Source organism: Vombatus ursinus, unplaced genomic scaffold (genome assembly GCF_900497805.2).
Source record: "Vombatus ursinus unplaced genomic scaffold, bare-nosed wombat genome assembly UNPS02008961.1, whole genome shotgun sequence".
NCBI lineage: Eukaryota > Metazoa > Chordata > Mammalia > Diprotodontia > Vombatidae > Vombatus > Vombatus ursinus.
In genome coordinates this window covers 4,495,348-4,518,122 of record NW_020948739.1, presented here as the reverse complement: position 1 = coordinate 4,518,122, position 22,775 = coordinate 4,495,348, and the positions used below count along the sequence as shown (strand labels likewise).

The 22,775-nt window shown below is 39.8% G+C and overlaps 1 pseudogene; it reads right to left on the bottom strand.

The window, feature by feature from the left end:
* Positions 1-814: 814 nt before the first annotated feature.
* On the bottom strand, positions 815-14,455 carry LOC114034304 (annotated as a pseudogene).
* Positions 14,456-22,775: the final 8,320 nt, after the last annotated feature.

The window sequence follows — 22,775 nt, the reverse complement described above, 5'->3', positions numbered from 1 at the left end:
GATTGGCAACAGTCTGGCGCCTAAGTCACTGGGAACCAACTGGCAATTGCAAGATTCTCAGGAAGATGAGAATATAGTACATGCCATTCTAATCTACCTAACTGAACTATTGTCTAGCCCACATAACCCCCTATCTTTTGTACATGAATATCATGAAAGAGTTTATTAAATACTAAAATCTAGAAACTATATCTATAACATTCCTCTCTTCTACCAGTTTAGTAATCTTGTCAAAAAAGGAAGTGATCTAGCTTGGTATAACATGTTCTGGATGAAGCCATCTTGGCTCTTTGTGATCTATGCGTCCTGTCCTAGATGTTTACTATTCTTTTAATAGTATTTTAGAGAAGGCAGCTGGGTGGCGAATTGGATAGAGCTCTGGCCTTGGAGTCAGGAGGACCTTAGTTCAAATCTGCCCTCAGACAGTTGACATTTACTAGCTGTGTGACCCTGGGCAAGTCACTTAACCCCATTGCCTAGCCTCCGCCCCCCCCCCCCCAATAAAATATATTTTAGAGTTTTTCCTAAGAAGTGAAGCTAAATTCATGGAACTGCAGAATGCCATTATGTTCCCCCTCTACTTTTTAAAAAAATCTATGCATTTAGCCTTCTCCAGGACTTCTCTCATTTTTCAGCATCCTTCCAAGATCTCTGACACTGGTTTTGAAATGATAATTACTAGTTCTTCCGGTACCCTCTGCTCACGTGGTCCTGGGACGTGAACTCATCCAGGGCAGCTAAGTGCTGTCTTCTTTTTTTTTTAAGGTCATATACCAAATTTATTGCAAAAAGACCCACAATCCCAGCAGTTGTCTTATCGATAGGATTTTTGGTAGCCAGCCCGGGCCCCAGGACCGCCAAACGTCTCGGACTCGCAGTGAAGAGGGTCAGCCACGAGCAGAGAGGATGTCTTTTATTTCCTTTTTGGAGGCCTCATCCACATATTTCTAGTAATAGGCCACCAGGGCTTTGGAGATAGACTGCCAGATAGCATAAATCTGGGCAAAGTGGCCTCGTCCTTTCACACGGACTCGGACATCTACTCCAGCAAAACGTTCCTTGTCTAGAAGGAGGACAGGCTTCAGCAGCTTGTACTGCAAGGTGCGAGGCTCAGTCCGCTCGTCTCCAGTGGTCGCCCATTCACCTTGATCAGCCCATGGCCTCTCTTGCAGTGGGCCGCAGCGGCGGCAGTTTTCTTTCGTCCGAAGACCTGGACGGACTGGAGCGGCCCCTTGGCCGGCACGCTGCTGGCGGGCGGTGCAAGCCCAGAGACGGGCTGGAGGCGGAGGAGGCGGCGGCGGCAGCGGTGGTAGTGCCGGTGAAAGCCGGGAAATGGAGCTCCGGAGACTGGAGCTCCTCACCCGCGCGGCGCCGAAGCACGAAAGGTACTGCCTTCTAACACATTCCTTGGCAGTGTTCTCAGCTCCACGCTAGCCATTTTTGTTTTGTCCCTTCTAGGACAAAGATCATTTTCTTTGATAGAGAAAACAACTGAAAAAGAACAGCTGAACGGTTCTACCTACTCTTTAGTAAATACTATCTGTGACCTGTTCTTCAGTTTTCTTCTCTTTGCACCTTGGTGACTGAAACTTACTAAATGAAACTCATTCCACATTCCAAGCCAGGCCTACTTATCCGAATTGGGAGGGAGGGAAGAGCCACTGCCTTCTCAAGAGGCATCTCCAGTTTGTACTAGAAATCAATCTTCCTGATTCTCAAATATGTCTTGCCTTTCTATGACCTTTCAGTCTGGTGAAGATTGAAATATATGTGTGTATGTATAAATACATAAAATTAAATAGTTGGGATGCAGTACATTACAATATTATCCCATTACTATCAACGTGTCTTCAATATCTCAAGGAGTTTACTAACTAAGGAGATGAGTTGTTCAGTTGTTTTTCAGATGTGTCTGACTCCTTGCGACCCCATTTGGGTTTTTGTTTTTGGTTTTTAGCAAAGACACTGGAGTGGTTTGCCATTTCCTTCTCCAGCTTATTTTACAGATGAGGAATTGAGGCAAACAGGGTTAAGTGACTTGTCCAGGGTCATACAGCTAGTAAATATCTGAGGCCAGATTTGAACTAATGAAGATGAGTTTTCTAGATTTCAGGCCCATCACTCTATCCACTGTGCCAAATATTTGCCAGAGAGATGAAAAATCCATAAAAAATAAAAGTGAAGAGGATATGGACATTAATAATAGAGGTATAAAGAATGAATCATGAGAATTTAAAGGAGGACAAAGAAGGTTTCACAGAAAAAGTGATGGATAGAAGCCACACCCTCAATGCAGCTACAAAGATATTAGACAAGTAGGAATTAGGATTGTAGTTACTGTATTTGGGGAAAACCACTCACAGCCCCTAGTAGAGACAGCTGTCAGGACGAGATCATATGCCTTTCCAGAATGTCATACTACGGATGCAAAATGTACAGTATAGCCAGTGGCCAAAATAATGAGGATGGAGAATAAATGTGCTAGTGTTAATCAGGAAGGAGGAAGAACCTGAAACTGGTGATTTAACAGGTGAGTAGTAAAATCCAGCAGATAGAGGGAGAAGGAACAGATAGGAAGGAAGATTGATCAACAAGGCTCCAAGGGCTCAGGCAAAAATACTTGGCAAGAAAAGATCAGGAATTCAGATAGAATCTGGTTAACCGAGTTAGCAGCCATTCAAGGAATTTAGATGAGGTATGGGAGCACTCAACCTAGGAAAAGGGTTTGGCACTGGGTATGGTTGCTTATTCTTGTAGTTACTGTTATTGGCTGAGGCTAAGGCTGAGAGATTGCTTGAGCTTGGGAGTTGTGAGCTGCAATGGGTTAGAGCCAACTGGATGGTCACATTGAGTCTGGTACCATATATGTTAAGATTCTGCAATCAGAGGGCCACCAGACTGCCTAAGGATTGGTGAACTAATTCAGGTTGGCAATGGAGCATGTCAAAGATTTCATGTGGATCAACAGTGGGATTGGGCCTGTAAGTGGCTGTTGGTTGCACTTCTAGCCTGAGAGGGATAGAGACTGAAGAAAGGAAAAGAGGAAAGGAAGGAGAAAGAAAGGAAAGAAAAGAAGTAGAAGGAAATGAAAGAAAGAGAAGGGAAGGAAAGGAAAGATAAGAAAAAGAAAGAAAAAGAAGAAGAAAAGAGCTTGATACTTAGGCAACTTTTTGCCTCATCCCATCAGTTTTTATATGTTCCTTGTAAAGGCAGGAGCCATTCCTTATATTTCATTTGACTTGGGTTTGCAAATGATGATAAGTGAGAACACCTGGCTTCAGAAGGGAAGGGAGGAAAAAGACAGGCAGGTAATTTGTGATCAATGGAAAGAACCCTAGCTTTAGGGTCAAAGGACTTGGGTTCACATTCCATCTCAGAAGCTTATTTCCTGTGTGACCTTCAGCAAGTTGTTTAACCTCTCTGTGCCTCCACTTCCTCATCTGGAAAATGAAAAGGTTGCACTAGAAGGCCTGCAGAGTCTTTCAGCTCTCCCTGTGATCCTATTAGAAATTAAACAACTTCTTCAGGATATGACCAAAAACCTTAACCTCTCAAAAGGAAAATCATAAACAGGAGAGTTCACTTTAAATATACTTTTAAAATAACCACATACTATGAAAAATTAGTACTTGAGCTACAACTGTGCCATACCCTGTATAAATAGATTAAAATTTCATAAGCCAGAAGACCAAGAAATTATTGTCTCATTTTTCATTGCCTTTATTTCAAATTTGTCTCATTCCAAAAAAGACTGTGTAACATGAATCCATTAAATAAATAAAAGAGATGAAATGGAAAATATTTTTGATCACGTATTTTATTAAAATATTTATTATGCAAAATACCATTATGTATATATGGAAAAAGATTTCCTTGAGGAAATATAAATTCCAAGTAAGATGGGATTTATTTTAAAGAAAGAAAGCCACAACTATGTTAATAATCCCTTTTAAGATTCTGAGGATAACAAGCAACCCACAGTAGTATCTAGCATAAAAATGTAAGGAAATTTAAGCAGAACAACAAAAATAAACTCTAATTGAAAAGCACTACTAATAATGGGTTTTAAAAAGTTGTTTTTCTGAATCTTTAAACATCCAAGAGAAAAAAGAGAAGGGAAAAAAAGCCAAAGGAAATAGGAAAAGATAAGAAACTTGGGCAAGTGAACTCATTTTATAAACCATTTCCTTCAAGAAAGAAATATTAGCAGAAGTATTGGGAAAAAATTAAGTATCTGATTTGTTATTTACTGGGCAACAAGAATAGCCCCCATGATTTTCACTGACTTCGTCTAATAAATTAGTTCCTATCACCTCCATTCCTTCCCCAACATATGCTCTGAGCACACACAGGATGGCAGAAGACAGCAAATGTTGTTCTTCAAATGTCCTAAAATGCCCTTCTGATATGGCATTTGGTGTGAATTTGGTACCTGACAATTCTGACTGTGCTGTTTGCTACCTTGGTGACCTTGGGTAGGTTACTTAGGCTCTCTGGGCCTCAGTTTTTATCTATAAATTGAAGGGGTCTTATCCAGCTTCAAACCGATTGTCTTTAGTGTATATTCCCAAGATTCGCTAGGCCAAAAAATGAAGCCAAATTGAAGAGCAGAGGACCTGTACACATCCACTAAAACCCTAGCATGATGGACAATTATTGCCATCAGTCTGTATCTGGGTGATTGGAGGGGCAGATGAGCAGCTTACTTGTTGCAAAATATCTCCCGACCAGCTGCCATGATACCTGAAATTTCACCATTAGTCCCATTCTTTAAGATTAAGTGTTGGTATCATTGTGCCCAACTTTGGAAACTCAAATCTCTCTGCAAGGGGACATACCCCTGAATACCAAGGATAAGGATAAGATTTGTGATTTCAGTAGTATAAGGAAACTCCCTTTACCAATACAGATGCAGCTTAATAGTCCTAGAGAGTCATCCAGAGCAATGAGGGGAGACCTGACTTGCTCAGGGTCACACATGCAGTGTGTGGCAAAGGCAGGATTTAAACACAGGGCTTCCAGAGGCCAGCCCTAAACCCAGTAAGCCATGCTGCTGTTTTGTATGAGCTCATACCTCTAAAGTAGGAATATTTTATGGGTGGGTTTATGGGGTGCTTAGAGAGGACTAGCACCTGTGGTGTGAGGTCTGTAAAGCCCTTTCGGGGCTGCTCATCCACCTTTGGTGTCCACCTGGCACTCAACTTTTCCTGTGGCTCCAAGGGGCTGTAGCATTCACATTGGCCACACACCGATAAAACGGTCTTAGCAGATGAGCTAAACCAAGTTGAGGGTAACTGACAGGCCTCAAAAAATCAGTGAATTAGGGGGATGTCTACCCCAAACATGTAAAGACTTCCCCTGGCCAAACAGGCAGATGAAAACAGTGTGTTCCAATGGCCATGAAGGTGGCTGAAGCAGGTACTGTGAAGTGCTTAGAGCTCGTCAGACATTGAAGATGCCAGGGTCATCCATTGCATCCTGGACATCACCAGTCGTTTTGACTTTTGTTTTGCCACTGAATTTCAATAAATCTGGAAAAGAGAGTGAGGCTGATGACTTTGTGCAATGGTGCCTCACTGAAAGCCAATTCACTCAAAGTCAAGACATCATTCTGTGATGTCATTGGTCCTCTTTCAAAATAAACAACAACTTTATGGGTTCATTTCTATATCAGCTTCCCTTCAATAGTGAGGACCTGTAGAAACACAAGTATACTGGGCATCTGGGTAGGCTGGGGCACTAAAAGAGGAGAAAAATGTAAATTTTGTTTACTTTGAAATTTTCCTTGAAGACTGTACCTGTCCCCAGATCCCAGGTAGCTTACATATTTTCTAAAATAAGAAGTTTTCTCTCTGAAGGAAATGGTAACAATAATAATACTAGCTATGTGACCCTGGGCAAGCCACTTTAATCTCTCTTTGCCTTAATCCTCTGAAAAAGGAAATGGTAAAACACTCCAGTGTCTTTGCCAAGAAAACCCTACTGACAGTATTGATATGCTATCATCCACAGGGTCATAAAGAGTTGGACAGGACTGAAGAACTGAACAATAACAATAACAACAACTATAATGATGATGAATCCTTCTTGAGCTTTATAATTTTGTTATATTCACTATAAAATTTTTGGTGTATAGTTGTTCTTTTCATTTGTTATAGTTATTATGTATGTTGTTTTCTTGGCTCTATTTACTTCACTCTGCATTAGTTCATATCAATCAATTAATAAACATTTATTAAGCACCTACTATGGAGGCACTGTGCTATCATCTTTTGCTTTTCTGTATTCATCATCAATATCTTTTCTTATAGTACAGTAACATTCCATTATAGTATCTGTTTAATCATTCCTTAATTGATGGACAACTACTTTGTTTCTAATTCTTTGTTATAACAAACATTACTGCTATAAATATTTTGGTGTATATGAAGACTTCTTATTTACAGTTTTTTGGGGGTATAAGCCTAGTAATGGAGTGTCTGGTTCAAAGGGTATGGACATTTTAGTTACTTTATATGCATAATTCCAAACTGCTTTCTAAAATGGTTGTACCGTTTCATAGCTCCACCAACAATGTATTAGTGTGCCTATCATTCCACAACTCCTCCAATATTGTCTATTGCCATTTTAGAGTCATTTTTGTCAATTTGTAGGGTTTAAGGTGAAACCTCAGGCTTGTTTTGATTTTCATTTCTCTTATTATTAGTGATTTGAAGCATTCTTTCATGTGATTGTGAATACTTTGTAATGCTTTTGAAAACTGTTCATATCCTTTGACCACTTATTTATTGGAGAATGGATCTTTGTTGATTATATCCAGTTATTCCTCAACTTCAACAGGAATAACATTCCCAGAAAATAGTAAAAGCCAGAATATTGATATATTGAATCTATAGGAAATTGGGGGTTAGGTTCCCATGACCACCCAAAACTAATTTTTCACTAGAGATTGTTGAAAATACACTTTTCTGCACACAAGTCTTTATGACAAAAAGTTAATTCTGATATGTACTTTTTTAATGCAGTAACCCATGAAATAACCCATAAAATGCAGGGGAGAAGAAAGGTAATACATTTCAGGATAGCATGGGGAGAGGTGGTGTCAGCAGTGTCAAAAGAACCCCAAGGTAAAAAAGAGAAAGGGAGCAGTTGCTGTCTCTAATCTCCCTTTTGACTCCTTAGTTGAATTGTTCCCTAATGGAGACCACATGTCTCAAAGTGAGTCTCCCACCCCTGGGTGGGAGTTCTGAGCTTGGGACAGGGGGCTGATGCAAGCATGCAACTGGTTAGCATGTTCAGCCAGGGAGGTGGGATGCTCAGCTCTCAGCCCTGGCATGAGAGGGTGGGGGGGTGACCACATCTCACTTACCCACAAACTTAGCCACTTTTCCTTTTTTTCAATTCCTTCATGGTGCACGTGAGAGGTTACTTTAGCACTCTCTGGAGCAGATTCATGAACATTTTTATGAATGCTTTCCCCCCTTTTGCAGATATAAACTTGTGCTTATGCCTCTCAATTTTTTCTCTACTGTGCATAGCCACGAATGTGTACTGTTACCAAGATGAAAGTGAAAATGGGGTTACTAATAAAATCACATGAATTTCTGAAGTCAGGAAAGTTAAATGTACAAATGTTGAGGATTGACTATTGTTTATACTTCTTGGATTTGTTGTTATTGTTTAGTCATTTTTCAGGGGTGTCCAAATCTTCATGATCTCATTTGGGGTTTTCTTGGCAAAGATACCAGAGTGGTTTGCCATTTCCTTCTCCAGCTTATTTTACAAATGAGGAAACTGAGCAAACAAAGTTAAGTGATTTTCCTAGGGTCACACAGCTAATAAGTGTCTGAGACCATATTTGAACTCAGGAAGACCCCTTCCCCTACTTCCTTACCCCAGGCCCTGCACTTTTACTAAACCTTTAGCAGCATAATTTGATGGTATTTTTTCCCATTTGACCACTTCCTTTCTTGTCCAAGGCACATTAATTTTGTCTATACCTAAGCTTTTCAGTTTCATGTAAATCAAGTTATTCATTTTATCTTCTGTAATTGTTTCTATCTTTTGTTTGTTGAAGAATACATCTCTGTGAGAGGTGTATGATCTGCTTCTCTTCTAATTTTGCTCTAGTATCATCTTTAATGTTAAGGTCATATATCCATTTAGAAAGTATTGTGGAATAGCTTTAAGGTATCAGTCTAAACCTAATTTTTGCCAGACTGCTTTTCAGTTTTCCCAGCAGTTTTTGTCAAAATAGGAGTTTTCCCCTAGTTAATTTATGTTTTCTACTTTATCAAATACTGAGTTATTGAGTTCTATTGTTTTGTATTCTTTCTTGTTTAGTATGTTCTATTGATCTATCTCTATTTTTTAACCAATACCAGATAGTTTTGATGACTGCTGCTTTAAACTACAATTTGAGGTCTGGAAGTGCTATTCCCCCTTTATCCATCCTTTTTATCATTTCCCTTTATCTTCTAGATCTTTTGTTTTTCCAAGTGATTGGAAAAGTTTATTCCAAGTTATTATTTTATCAAATTCTATAAAGTGAGCCCCTAATAATTGATTGATAAAGAATTAAAACATAAATTAATTTTTGGCAGTATTGCCATTTTTATTATATTGGCATAGCCCAGTCATGGCCTTATTACTGTTGCTAGCATTTCCAGAACTATATCAAATAATAATAGGGAGAATGGGCATCCTTGCTTCACTTCCATATTTATTGGGAAAGATTCTAGAGTATTCTCATTATATATAATGCTTGCTTTTGGTTTTAGATAGATGTTTTTATGACATTAAAAAATATCCTTCTATGCATATACTTTGTAGGGTTTGGTTTTTTTTGGAAAAAAAAGAGTGCTGTACTTTGTCAAAGGCTTTTCCTGCATCTGGTGAGATGATCATGTGGTTTTGGATGTTTTGGTTTTTAATATGATTGATTATGTTGATTGTTTTCCTAATGTTGAATTATCCTTGGTATAAGTCCCATGTGGTCATAATGAATGATTTCTCGGATAAAATGCTGTAGTCTGTTTGAATGGATTTTGTTTAAAAATTTTAAGTCATTAATTATATTAGTCCATAGTTTTCCTTCCAGGTATCTTTTCTTAGTTCAGGTATTGACTATATTTTTCTCATGAAAGGACTCTGATAAGGTGCTTTCTTTCTCAAGTTTTGAAAATAATTTGTGAAGTATGTGTACTAACTTCTTTAAAAGTTTGATAGTATTCCTTCAGTTACTTTAGGTTAATCTTTTTCAATGTGACTCTAATAGGGGCCTCTTAAAAACCATTGTCTTTAAAGCCCAAAAGAATAAATCACTGGTGGAATTTTAGGTATTACAACCCTGGAAGTTAGAGAGATAGTTGGGGAGTAGTTTAGTCTCTCTAGGGTAGAGGTTCTTAAACTAGGATCAGGAAAGATATTTTAAAAATATTTGAACTGTATTATAGTATAATTAATTTCCTTTGTAATCCTATGTGTTTTATTTTATGTATCATTTTAAAATATGACTCTGAGGAGTTCATAGCCTTCACCAGACTGCCAAAGGGGTCCATGACAAAAAATAGTTTAAGAACCCCTGATCTAGGGCAATTCACTATCACAGATTAATAGATAATGGGTAAGATGAGATCTCAGAGATTATAGATTTAGGATAGTAAGGTACCTTAAAGGCCATTTAGTTCAACCCTTTCATTTTACAGATGAATAAATTGAGGCCCAAAAGGGCTAAAGAACTTGTCCAAAGTTACCCTTCTAATAAGTTGTAGAGCTTACTTTGGAACCCAGGTCCTCAGATCTGGTCCATTCTGTTCTTGATTTAGAATCTCCTCTACAACATCCTTCACATAGGTTTGTGTGGGAATCAATGATACTGCTAGAAAGGACCTAGTTCAAGCCCTCATCACCCCAAGACTGTAGTATTGTAATTGCCTCCTAATGGATCTCTTTATTGTCAGTCTCTCTCTCTTCTAATTCAGATTGTCTAGTCTCTAATTGCAGGCATATAACAACAGGGAAACCTATTACCTCCATCCAAGTACTCCATTCCACTTTTTGTTGGTTCTAATTTTTTTTAATGATTCATATATGAGTCAGCTGAGGCGTTATAGACCTCTCTCAAGAGCTACCATAATATCATAGCTTCTCGGTCTTAGAGGCTTACTACCTGAGAGTGAGGATCCTGCTGAACTATTATTCAATCTTTCCCTCTTTACATGAATTAATGCATGGCTGAATTTTAGGGTTTTGCACTAAAGAGTAGATTCCCCATTCATAGATGTTATTTAGGAACATTTGCTTAATTGTGTTAAGTTAAAATTAAAGTCGTTGAGTCGTGATCTTGGAGTCAAAGGATCTATGTTCAACCTGTCTCTCATACTAGCTATGTGATGCTGGGCAAATCCTTTAACCCTCTACACCTCAGGCCTCGATTTCCTCCATGTATAATGAAGGGGTCAGACTAGATGACCTCTGAGATTCCGTTGAGTTCTAGAGGTATGATCCAGTAATATGTACTATATTAAGGAATTGGACAATCTCAAGACTGGAAGGATGGCAGCAGTCATTGTCCAACCTGTGCTTGAACCAAAATCCCTTCTATAATATCTTTGATACATGGCTGTCTGGCTTCCATTTGAAAATCTCAAGTCTGGAGTATTCTGTTCAGGTACTTGTTGGAATGCACTAACTGTGAGGCTGTGTTGTTGTTGTTTTGATTTTTTTTTTTTACTCTGAACCACCTCCCTGTAACTTTCACCATGGGTCCCAATTCTTTCTTCCAGGCTCAGTTAGAACAAGTCTAACAATTCTGCAGTGACCTGCAGAGGGCATGCAAAGTTTGTGGTTTTGCCAGTACCAAGTAACACCTTCATATGCACAAATTGTAACCTGGTCTCCCCTCCTAGATTAAAAGCTGAAAATGCTCCAGGAAGGAAAATGAATTTTTTTTTGAAAGGAAAAGAGGAAAAGAAAGGAAGAAAAAAAATACAAAGAGGCAGAAGAGACTCCCAACCTACAACAGGAGTTTGGAGGGGAGAAGAATGTGATGCAGAAAAAGAAAGAACTATTTGGAACTAAGTGGGCAGCTAGGTGGCACAGTGGATAGAGCACTGGGCCTGGAGCCAGGAAGACTCTTCTTCCTGAGTTCAAATCTGGCCTTTGATGCTTATGAGCTGTGTGACCCTGAGCAAATCACTTCACCCTGTTTGCCTCAGTTTCCTCATCTGTAAAATGAACTAGAGAAGGAAATGGCAAACCACTCCAGTATCTTTGCCAAGAAAACCCCAAAACGGGTCATGGAGAGTCAGATATGACTGAAAATAACTGTACAACAAAAATTTGGAACTGATCATTAAGAACCTGTTCTCCCATAGGGGGAGTTGAACCATCTCAGGGGGAAGTAGCTTCTTCTACCAAGAAATGCTGATATTCTTAGTTACCTGTAGATGAAAAGTCATTCAGTAATGGTTTGAGAAGGAAGAGACATACAGTGGTAATAGGTGACTCCCTCTGCTTACTAATGCAACGATTTGATGACCCAACAAAAATAATAGGAAAAATCTTCCTTCTTTGTAGGACACATACCTGGATTCTGAAAGAGAGCCTCAACCAGGCTTTACACCACTACAAATCTGGTGATTTGTGTGAGAATCAATGATACTGCTAGAAAGGACCTAGTTCAAGCCCTCATCACCCCAAGACTGTAGTATTGTAATTGCCTCCTAATGGATCTCTTTATTGTCAGTCTCTCTCTCTTCTAATTCATCTTCCACACAGCTGTCAAAACAATACTGCTTTTTTTTTTATGCTTTTTTTTTGTTTGGCTAGGCAATGGGGTTAAGTGACTTGCCCAGGGTCACACAACTAGTAAGTGTTACGTGTGTGAGGCTGGATTTGAGCTCAGTTCCTCCTAAATCCAGGGCCAGTGCTCTATCCACTGTGCCACCTAGCTGCCCCCAACAATACTGTTAAAGCACAAGTCTGATCATGGCACTGCCCTACTCCAGAAGCTCTAGGTGCTCTGTGTTGCCTCTAAAAACAAATTCAGACTCTTCTGTTCATCATTTAAACTTCTTCACAATCTGGATCTAGCCTACTTTTTTTTTTTTCAGGCAATTGGGGTTAAGTGACTTGCCCAGGGTCACACAGCTAGTGAGCGTCAAGTGTTTGGCCTGAGGTTGGATTTGAATTCAGGTCCTCCTGATTTCAGGGCCAGTGCTCCATCTACTATGCCACCTAGCTGCTCCAAGCCTACTTTCAACTCAATTAGATTTAAGCATGTATTATGCATCTACTATCTGCCATGCACTATGCTAGGTACTGGGTATAAAAAAAAACAAACCAACAACCAAATAGTCCCCACAAGGAAAGAACTTATATTTTATTAGAAGAAAACAATTTGCACATGCAAAATTTAGTATAAAATATATGCAAAGTAAGGGCATAGCACCTTGAGGGTCATGATAGGAGGATAGGCTATAGGAGGTAGTGCTTGTGTTGACCTTGAAGGAAACTAGAGATTTTATTTTTTATTTATTTCTCACTCAGATGTTTTTATTTTTGAAAAATATTTATTTTTCATAAAATAAGTTTTATGCTAACATGTAATAGGTTTGTTATTGTTGCTTTTAAATGAATGAAGAAACATTTTTAGTTATCAGTTTTAATTTATAATAAATATTGATAGCTATAACCCACACAAACAAAAGTTCTTTGAGGCTTTCAATAACTGTTGTTTTTTTTTTGTTTGTTTGTTTTTTTAGGCAATTGGGGTTAAGTGACTTGCCCAGGGTCACACAGCTAGGAAATGTGAAGTGTTTGGTCTGAGGCTGGATTTGAACTCAGGTCCTCCTGACATCAGGGCTGGTGCTCTAGCCACTGTGCCACCTTGCTGCCCCATTTTTTTTTTAATCTTACTATTGGTCCATTATAGTTTGGGTAAGACATAAAGCCAAACTAAATGTTATACCATACCTAATAAATTACATTCAGACTTACTAATTATTATATCTTCTTGCTGTGAGAAGAAATTAGTGGTAGAGAATGGTAGGAGAGAAACATTTTATAACAAGGTCAAGGTAGTGAAAATGGATTGTTGAGACAGAAATTCCTGCTTTCCTCAAGTTACTTTGTAGCCTAAAGCTGAATGTGTGAAGCTCGTGGCATGTTTATCACTATCAATCATATTTGCCAACAATTGATCAGTCAACAAACACTGAGCAGGGGCAGCTAGGTGGCACAGTAGATAGAGCTCCAGCCTTGAAGTCAGGAGGACCTGAGTTCAAATTTGGCCTCAGACACTTGACACTTACTAACCGTGTGACCTTGGGCAAGTCATTTAACCCTGATTGCCTCAGGAAAAAAAAAAAAAGCAAGCACTGAGCAGACACTTATTATGTGCCTGGCACTGTGCTAAGTGCCTTTTCAATGAGGTCAGTGCCTGAAAGCTAGAGGTTTTGAAAGGCTGAAGTGAGCACGGGAGGACAGCCTGTGCAAAGCCATGGAGATGTGAGGTGTAAGATGGAAGGCTGTGTATGAGAAACAAGAAGCAGGCCAGTTCGGCTGGGGTGTTGTGAAACCTTGAAAAGCAAGCTGCAATTAGATTGGGAAACGTTTTAGAGGTCAAACTGGGGTATTTACATTTTCTCCTAGAGGCCAGAGGGAGCCATTGGTATTTCCATTTTGATGGTATTTCCTCGCACACTCTATGCTCCAGTTTACACTGGTCACGTGCCATTTCTTACATACAGCATTCATTCCAAGTGCTGTTGCTGTGACTTTGCCCAGTCTGTCCCTTGCACCCGGCATGCACTCTGTCTTCACGTCCACCTCTTAGAATCACTAGATGTTTTTCACAGTTTAGCTCAAGCACCAGCCTCTCACCTGGGCCCTTTCCTGATCTCTGCAGCTGCTAACCTACCACATCACCTTGTGTTTAGATAGTGTGTGGTATTGAGAGAGCTAGCTTTAGAGTTGGGAAAACCTGCATTAAATTCTTCTCTCTTGATATTCATTGTATGGCCATGGACAAATCACATAACTTCTCAGCGCCTGAAGGAACTCATTAAGATAATAAATTATCGAGCAGTTTCTATCTGCTTTGGTAGAAGGAGATTCCTCAATGGGAGTTCCTCACAGCAACGAAAGCACAGGTCCAGGCTTAAAGAAAATATATTTAGTTACATGTGTATATGTTGTTTCCTCCCCTAAAGAATGCAAGATGCTTGCTGAAGGGTCTGCATGGTTCTGGTTTGTTCCCTCCTGGTTCTGCTTCTGACTTTTTGGATTTTGCCACCATGCCTCATCTTAATTTTGACACTGCAACTTCGATCTGTTCCTGGGGCCTCTTCACCCTAGACCATGGTTCCACTGTACCAGCCTCCTTCTTCACTTGGTAAGTTTCTCCAGGAACCTCCCTTTTGGGGAGGGGCCCAGGCCTGCTATCCTTCATTCCCCTATTGGCTCTGATTTTTTAGATTTCCAAATCATATCCCCGCATGGCTACCTTTCCCCTCTCCCATTTGTGTGCTGTTTCCCTCCCCCATTAAAAACATAAGCTCCTTGAGGGCAGAGATTGTCTTTTCCCTTCTGTTTATATCTCTAGCTGTTAGCCCTGTGCCTGGCACATAGTAAGCACTTAATAAATGCTTATTGCCTTGCCTTTGTAGCTCACTGTGTAACAATGCGCTTGACACATTGTAGGTACTTAATAAATGCTTTTTGAATGACTTGACTTCATAGCTAGACTCCTAGAAAAAGTTGTCTATGCCCCTTACTTCCATACCGTTGTAAGCTGGCATCCATCCCCAACCCTGAACTGAAATTGCTTTCTCTAAGGTTTCTCTGTTCTCTTGCTAAATCCCACAGCTTTTTCTCAGTTCTTATTCTTTCTGAGTCTCCTTATTAGTACTCTACCAAACAGAACTATTTTGTATAAATTTAGCAGTTCCTTATCTGTTTTAATGTTGTTTCTATAGGTAGTAAACTCCTTGAAGTTAGGAGATTTCACTTTTGTCTTTGTACTCCCAAATTCTAGTACAACGCCTAGCAGGTGGTGGTATTTAGTTGTGTCCAGCTCTTCGAAGATTCGTGGACCATATCAGGCCAATACTGTCCATGGGGTTTTTATAGGCAAAGATACCTGGTGGTTTGCCATTTCCTTATCCAGTTGGATTAAGACAAAGAGAGGTTAAGTGACTTGCTCAGGATCTCACAGCTAGTAAATGTCTAAGGTCAGATTTGAACTCAGGTCTTCCTGACTCCAGGTCCATTACTCTATTCATTGAGCTGCTTCCCTGGCAGGTAGTAGGCATTCAATAAATATTAATTGAATTAAAAGAGGCTACCAGGTGGCACAGTGCACTAGAACCAAGAGTCAGGAAGACCAGACTTCTGAGTCTTGCCTCACAAACTTAAAACCTGTATGATCCTGGGAATCACTTAACCATTCAGTCCAGTTTCCTCAACAGTAAAATGAGGGACAATAATAGTATCTACTTCACTCTGTAATCATGAGGATCAAATGAGATTTATTAAGTGATATATAAACCTTAAAGTGTTATATAAATGTTAACTGTTATTAACTGGACCTCTCTGTGCCTTTTGTTTGACCCACCCCTTTTCATACTTGTTTTTTTGTTTTCTTCTGGTTCTATCTATCCTTCCCAGTTTCCTTCCTTGTGTGCATGACTGTATCCAAGAGACTTTGTCTTGGCTTCTCTTTTCTTTTCTCTCTATACTGTTTCTGTAACAAATATCATCTCTGTGCAGATGGTGTCCATATACACATATTTGACCCTCATCTCTCTCTGAATGCTAGCCCTATATTATTAGTTGCCTGATGGACATTTCCACTTGGATGTGCCATGGGCATCCCTTGTCTTCAGAATGGAATTTATTATTATTCCCACTAAACCCACCCCTCCTCCTAACTTTCTTTTTCTATTGAGGGATTACTATTCTTTCAGTCACTTAGGTTTACAATCTAATAGTCATCCTCTACATTTCACATTTCCATTCCCTCCAATAGCTGTCTTGTTGGCTTACTCTCCGCAAAATTTCATTCCTTTCCCTTCTGTCTGCACATAGGGACCACACCTTAGTTTGTAAGCAGTAATTTATTGTCTGGACCATTACAGCAGTCTAGTTGGTTTCCTTAATTCCATTCTCTCCCCTCTCCAATCCATCCTCTGTATAGCTGCAAACCATCTTAAAGTACAGGCTTGACCAAGTCACTCAGCTGCACACAAAGGGTCAGCAGCTCCCTACTGTCTCCAAGATAGCATACAAACTCCTGAATTTGGCATTTAAGGGCCTTCTCAATGCACCAGACTAATTTCACTTTCCAGACTAACTTCACTTTAGTCCCCGTCCGTGCTTTCCTGACTCATTACTTGCTGTCCCTCACATATGACAATATTCCATTGCCCACCTGTAAGCTCTGGATCAGTCTATTCCCTATGTCTACTGGCCTTCTGCCTCCTGGACCCCTCTTGTTTCCTGCAAGGTTTAGCCCAGGTGTCAGCTTCTACATGAGGCCTTTTCGGATTTCCCCATAATACTCACTCTCTTAGGAGAAAAATTTCTTAGTATGTTCTTATATCTAGACATGTTACATCTCTCCAGTAGATTGTAAATCCTTAACTATGAGAACCAATTATAGAGCTATAAGGGCTAGCACAATGCTTTGAACCCAGCAGCCACTTAATAAATGTGTGTTGAGTTGACTATTATAGATTTTTACCACATTCTCTTTGTCAAGTATGAAAGCAAGCCTCACTGAATTATGGGACTTGTCTCTGAGACTCATAAGACCTCTTTTACGGGACTTTTCTGGGTAGACACAGGGGTATACTGGTAAATGTCCAACAACTGGATCTCTAGGAAAAAATACACATTTGACACACAAGTTCAATCTGCATTATTCACATTTTTCCATCACTTTATTAAATCCAGACAATCAACAAAATAATAAATCAAGCCCTGATTCATAGTATCTGCTGATTTCCAAAGTGTAAATGCTCTTACTAAAATATGACATTCAGTTCTCCTGAGCTGGTTTGAACAGGTAGAAGACAAACTGGTCATCCACTATTCCTTTGGCAGTAGCCATTTATAATAAGTGATTGTATAATTGGCTAGCTGTTCCACAATTTCACCCTTGAATTATTTCAGAACTCTTGGATGGTTGCCATTGAATCTCAGTAATTTCTTAACATTTAGTTTATCAAGCAGGTCTAAAAAATCCTGTCCTTATTACAATTTGATCTAATGTCTTTGACCTATCTTTTTCAAAAGGAAACTTAGAAGAATCTCTTTATGATTTTCTTAAGCAAAGAATAAAACAAGGAATTCATTAATAGTTACTCACATTCATAAAGTATGAATACTAATTCAATCTTACTGAAATTCATATCTCTATAATTAATCTTGTTTTCTGAGTTTACTGAGAAGTATTATTTTTTTTTGGCACTTTCATTTTACTTTGTAAGATGTGTGTATGCCAACATAAGATGTCATAGGTCCACATGAGCTGTCTAAATATATAGCTCAAATTGAAGACAGCATGGATAGATATTGTCTGAGAAATAACTTGCCTCTGCATAGAAGAGAGCCCTGGGTAATGCTTGTACCACCACCAGCACACTAGCTGGTGGACAAAAAGCTCCCAGGAAAATCTTTAGGCTGGGCACTCTTTTCTCCCCCCAGTTTCTGACTAATCAGACTAGAATTATGTCTATCTGTCTCCCTTAAATCTCTCTGGTTTGGGGGTATGACTTTTAGGGATTCAAGATAAAAATGCTCCCCTGGTTGCTTTTAAGGAGGAAGGTAGCCCTAAGTGTATGCTGCCTGCCTGGCCCCTTCCTACCAAAGGTTGGTTACATAACATATCATCACAAATAGTGAATAGTGAGTAAATCCCATTTATCCAAGCAAACAGAAATTGCAGATGTTACAGATTAGACTATGTCAGAAAATAATGCGAGATTGAGCTAATTTAGATAGGAATGAGATTAGATCTTAGTTTAACCAGGAGAGAAGCCCAATCTTAGCAAAGGCAAGCTCAGAATCAGGGATATGAGGAGCCAGCTTTCTCTACCTGTCTGCAGTTTCCAAAGTCTTTCCACATGTTTTTCTCGAAGAGTGTCTGGAACTGTACAAGTCTCTCCCCAAATAGCTCTGTACCAATTCTACCACTTATGTAGCTACATAGCACTTAAAATTTTCATTGTCCATAGGGAGCTGCATCTGCTTCCATATTCAGCACCCAACACAAAACTGTCTCCCTCCAACCCCACCTCCCCAACCTACTTGGGTGAAAGCCAGAGTTACAGCTTTAATATGTAATTCGGATTTGGCATCTTAAAATTCTCTTTGAGTTTTCATTACATGGATCATGAGATTTAAAGGATAAGAATTTCAACTATTATATACTAAACAAGAGAAAAGATTCTAGGTAAAATACTTGAATGTAAACTACTGTGTGAGGACAGAGAAAGCGAAAAAGGGAAACTGCTTTTAAAAGTCATATCTTAAAAAGAAAACACCATATTTTCTCTGTTATGCAGTGTGTTTGATCATAGCTTGCCATCTGCCAATAGTTCTGCTTGGAAACAGTAGAGAGAGCAAAGATTAACTAACACCTGTTGGGAAAAAATGAAAAACAAATATAAAAATAACCTTAAATGCTAGCTACTTTATTCAAGAAATGCAGTAGCAACTGTGTAATTATTTCTTTTTTCTCCTTACAGTCAAACAATAGTAATTTCTGACAGTGGCAAATAAATCACCCATTTTTGTTACCTAAGGAAGTAGGCCCCAAATGACAAGATTCTTTCATATTTATGTGTGCCTATTTTAAGCCATGGTTGAGCTGGGAATGCTAGTCAGCTGACTGTCAGCATAACTGAAGTACAAGTTTAACCTTAACCCCAAATGGAACAATTGGAAGCAGATTATCTTCTTATTGCTTACATGCATAAATGAAACTGAGTGAACCTTATCTCAATCTTATACTTTCTTTTAGGTTTCATGTATGCATGAATGTTGTTTCTCATTTGCAGGCTGAGCACTATATTTCCACATTTTCCATTGTGGAACTACTCTTAGTCTAGTTTTTCCACAGCCAAAGGAAAGTAGAGAGTTGAGGCATTAAAAAAAATAATTTAGGCATAAGCCCACAGACACAAAAGAAACAAAAACTCTGTGCTTTTGTTTTAACTGAGGCATGACCCTTTGTTTATTCCCAAATACAATTCCAAGGCTTCCAAAAATCCTGTCAAGGACATTCCAAGAATGTCCATGTCAAGTTCCATATCCAGAAAGAAGTCCATTTGCAAATGGAATTGTCCAAGTGCTGATTCAGGGTTTGAAAAATGAAGTGAATAAGAAACATAAAACCACGGTCTTTCATTTAAGAACATTGAGTTCAAAAGGTCATTTTGATTTGAGTTAAAAAAAAGTAAAAATATTTCATTGAGTTAAAAAATTCTTTCTCTAATTCAGTAAGCTTTTCTTTTAAGTTAGTTTCAATTAAAAAAAAAACTAACTGTTAGTCCCAAAGAATTCATCTTCTAGTGGCTACTGGCAATGGTACTGGTTGATGATTATCTTTGTACTTAGGCTTATTGGACATCACTTTCCTTCTGTACATACGCTATAATGTACATTTTAGCCAAACTGGAATCCCTGTGGTTTCTCATTACACAAAAGTCCATTTCCCACTTCTGTGCCTTGGCCATCCCCCATTCCTGGAATACACTCCTCTTCTCCTTCACTTCTTAGCTCCCTTTGAAGCTCAGCTGGTCTTACCTCCTAGAGGAAGCCTCCTGATATCCCAGTTGCTACTACTGTTCCCCTGGAAATTACTATTTATTCCTTCAACCAGTAGATTTTCAAAGAAAGGAGTTAAAAGTTAGATGGTCTAAAGGGGGAAACATGGATGTAAAGGGAAGTCCCATACCATTCATGTGAAGGGTTATGGTGAGGCAGATAGGTATTCTGAATAGTGGTATGGAAGTATTCTAAATGCAGAGGAAATGGTTTCGGATTTGTTCTAATACTTAAAACCTAAGTGGATTGGACAAGACACAGTTAGCTCTAGCAGTCTTTCGTTCTGTTCAATGCCTAGAGCTCTCTACAAATTCTCTAGAATATTTGGTGTCTTTTATGCCATTTCTGAAATGTTAGAGAACAAGATGTTTTCTATAAATTAGGCTGTTCATATACAACCTAAGTTTAATTTTCAAATTTCATGTTCTCTAGCCCCATCTTCATATAACTTATAAATAACATCATACAGGGCTTTAAAGTTTGCCAAATATTTCACAAGTATTATCCCATTTGATCCTCACAATGAAACAATCCATAACTTTTATTACTCTCATTTACCTATGAGAAAACTGAGGCAGGCAGAGATTAAGTGACTTCCCTAGGGTGATCCAGCTGTTAAGTATCTGGGGCTGGATTTGAACACTGGTCTTCCTGACTCCAGGTCCAGTGTTTTTATTTACTGCCCCCCACCTAGATGTGCAAACAGCATAGGTCATAACATAAGAAAAATAATCATAGGTTGCACAAGGGGAAAGTTTAAAACCACTGAGTTTAAGGAGAAAGTAACAGCGAAAAAATAAATTACATATTGTTGATGCTTATTAAATGAGTTTCTAACTAACACAGAGGAGCAAAATCAGAAATGAAGTAGAAGAAATCTACTGCATATGGATTTGGGTTAATTTTCATTTGGCTTAACCTATTTAATTCATAATTCCTTCATATTCAACCCTACCCCAAACCTATATAAACATATCTACTTCATACCCAAAACAAAGTAGGAAATTTAGTTCCATGAGAGGCATTGTGGTATTGTGGATAGAAAGCCAAGGAAGACTTGGGTTTGTCACACAGCTTTTGACTATGAGCAAGGCATGGATTAATCCCTCTATGCTCAAGGATGCTAATACTAGAAACTGCAGAGAAGGTGTGTAGACTTGCTTTGACATTCCCTATACCAATGAAATCATAGGTGCATTCTCCCTATTGTAATTCAAATCAGGAAACTTGGTTACATTTCCCAAGGTAACTATAACCTAGTAACATTAATAACAGCTATATATTGAGAGCCTGATGTTAAACATTGTATACATAGAATCACAGAACACATACAAGGGATGGGAAAGGCCATACGACTCTGATGTAGGACCCACACATTTGAGGTTCCTTTTTTTTAGTGCTAAGCACTGACATTCTCTTCCAACACTAAATTAATGATTCTCTAAAAAGTAAAAGAGTTGATGCATGACTGTTGTCATGGAGCCGCAGGACCCAGGGCTGGAAGGGGCCTCAGAGAGCAACTAGTTCAAACCGACCCATTTTACACATAGATTAACAGAAGCCTTGAGAGTTTAAATCATTTGCCCAAGGTCAAGCAGGTAGTAAAGGGCAGAACCATTTGAACCCGTGGACAGGTGTTCTTTCTCCTACACCACCCGATTGGAAAGTACAAGACAGTAAAAACAAGAATTTCCAGTTACTCCTTAAATGCATGAGAAGAGCTCCACCAAATGTAATACCAGCCAACGAAAATATAACTCAAACTTCATAATATGAAAGCACCTCAATGATGGTAGAAAGACCAGGCCTGGATTCATCCCTGATGTTCACAGAGCCACTGGCTGGAGAATATAGGGTGTCCCAAAAGGTCCTTGTGTAAACCTGCACCAAGACTTTTTTTTCCTGTATCCTAGACTGAGAACTAGGAAGGATCTCTGAGGTCATCTGGTCCAACCCTTCTCATTTTACAGATGAGGAGACTGGAGCCCTGGGAGGCTAAGGGCTGAGCGCATTAAAATGTAAGTTGAGAGTAGGGATGGTTTTATTCTATGTACTGTACTTGTAGCCCCCAGATCCTGGCACCTGGCTCATAGGAGGTGATTAATAAATACTTGAAGATTAATTGGCCAAGGCACATCGATAGCAAGGGGACTCCAGTTCTCTCCACCACACCAGCCTCGACCCTTCCATCTCTCTGCCCGCAAAAGGGCCTCTCTTGCTCCACTGATGAAGTGGATGTAATATGTTATGTATAATAATTTTAAATATATATACATATATATTTATAACTCTAAAACACCACTTAGCACAGTATGTGGCATATTGTAGACACTTAATAAATGCTAGTAGATTGACTTGACGTCTATTATCTCATTTGATCTTTACAACCCTGCCAGATACGTGCTATTATTGTCCCCATCTTACAGATAAGGAAATTGAGGCTGAGTTTTTAAAAAGTGATTTGCTCAGGGTCATCACACAGTTCGTCAGCGTCTCAGGCAGTATCTGAACTCGGCTCTTCTGGACTCTCGGTCCCGCGCTCCGTCCCCGAAGCCTCCTAGTCCTCCCACCCGCCTAGGGGAAGCCCAGGGTGGGGTGGGGGCGGGGTGGCTCGGTTCCCTGGTGGGGGGAGCTCGCGTGAGCCCAGGAGAGCGCTGGTGGGGGGAGGGCGCGCGCCCTGGTGGGGGAGGGGGCGGAGGGCGCGGCTAGCACGTGCTGCTCCCGCCGGGTTTCCGGGAGGGCAGAGGCGGCCTCGGGGCGCTCCCCGTGATGCCTCGGGCTGCTCCGGACTAGGGAGCTCCCCCCACGGCGGCCGGGCAAGGCTGGGCGGAGGCGGCGGCTCTTGGCGGCGTCCCCGGCCCAGGGAGGGGGCGGCTCCGGGGGCGGGGCAGGACGCGGGAGCCGCCTGCGGGGCAGGAGGAGGCGGAGGATCCGCCGCG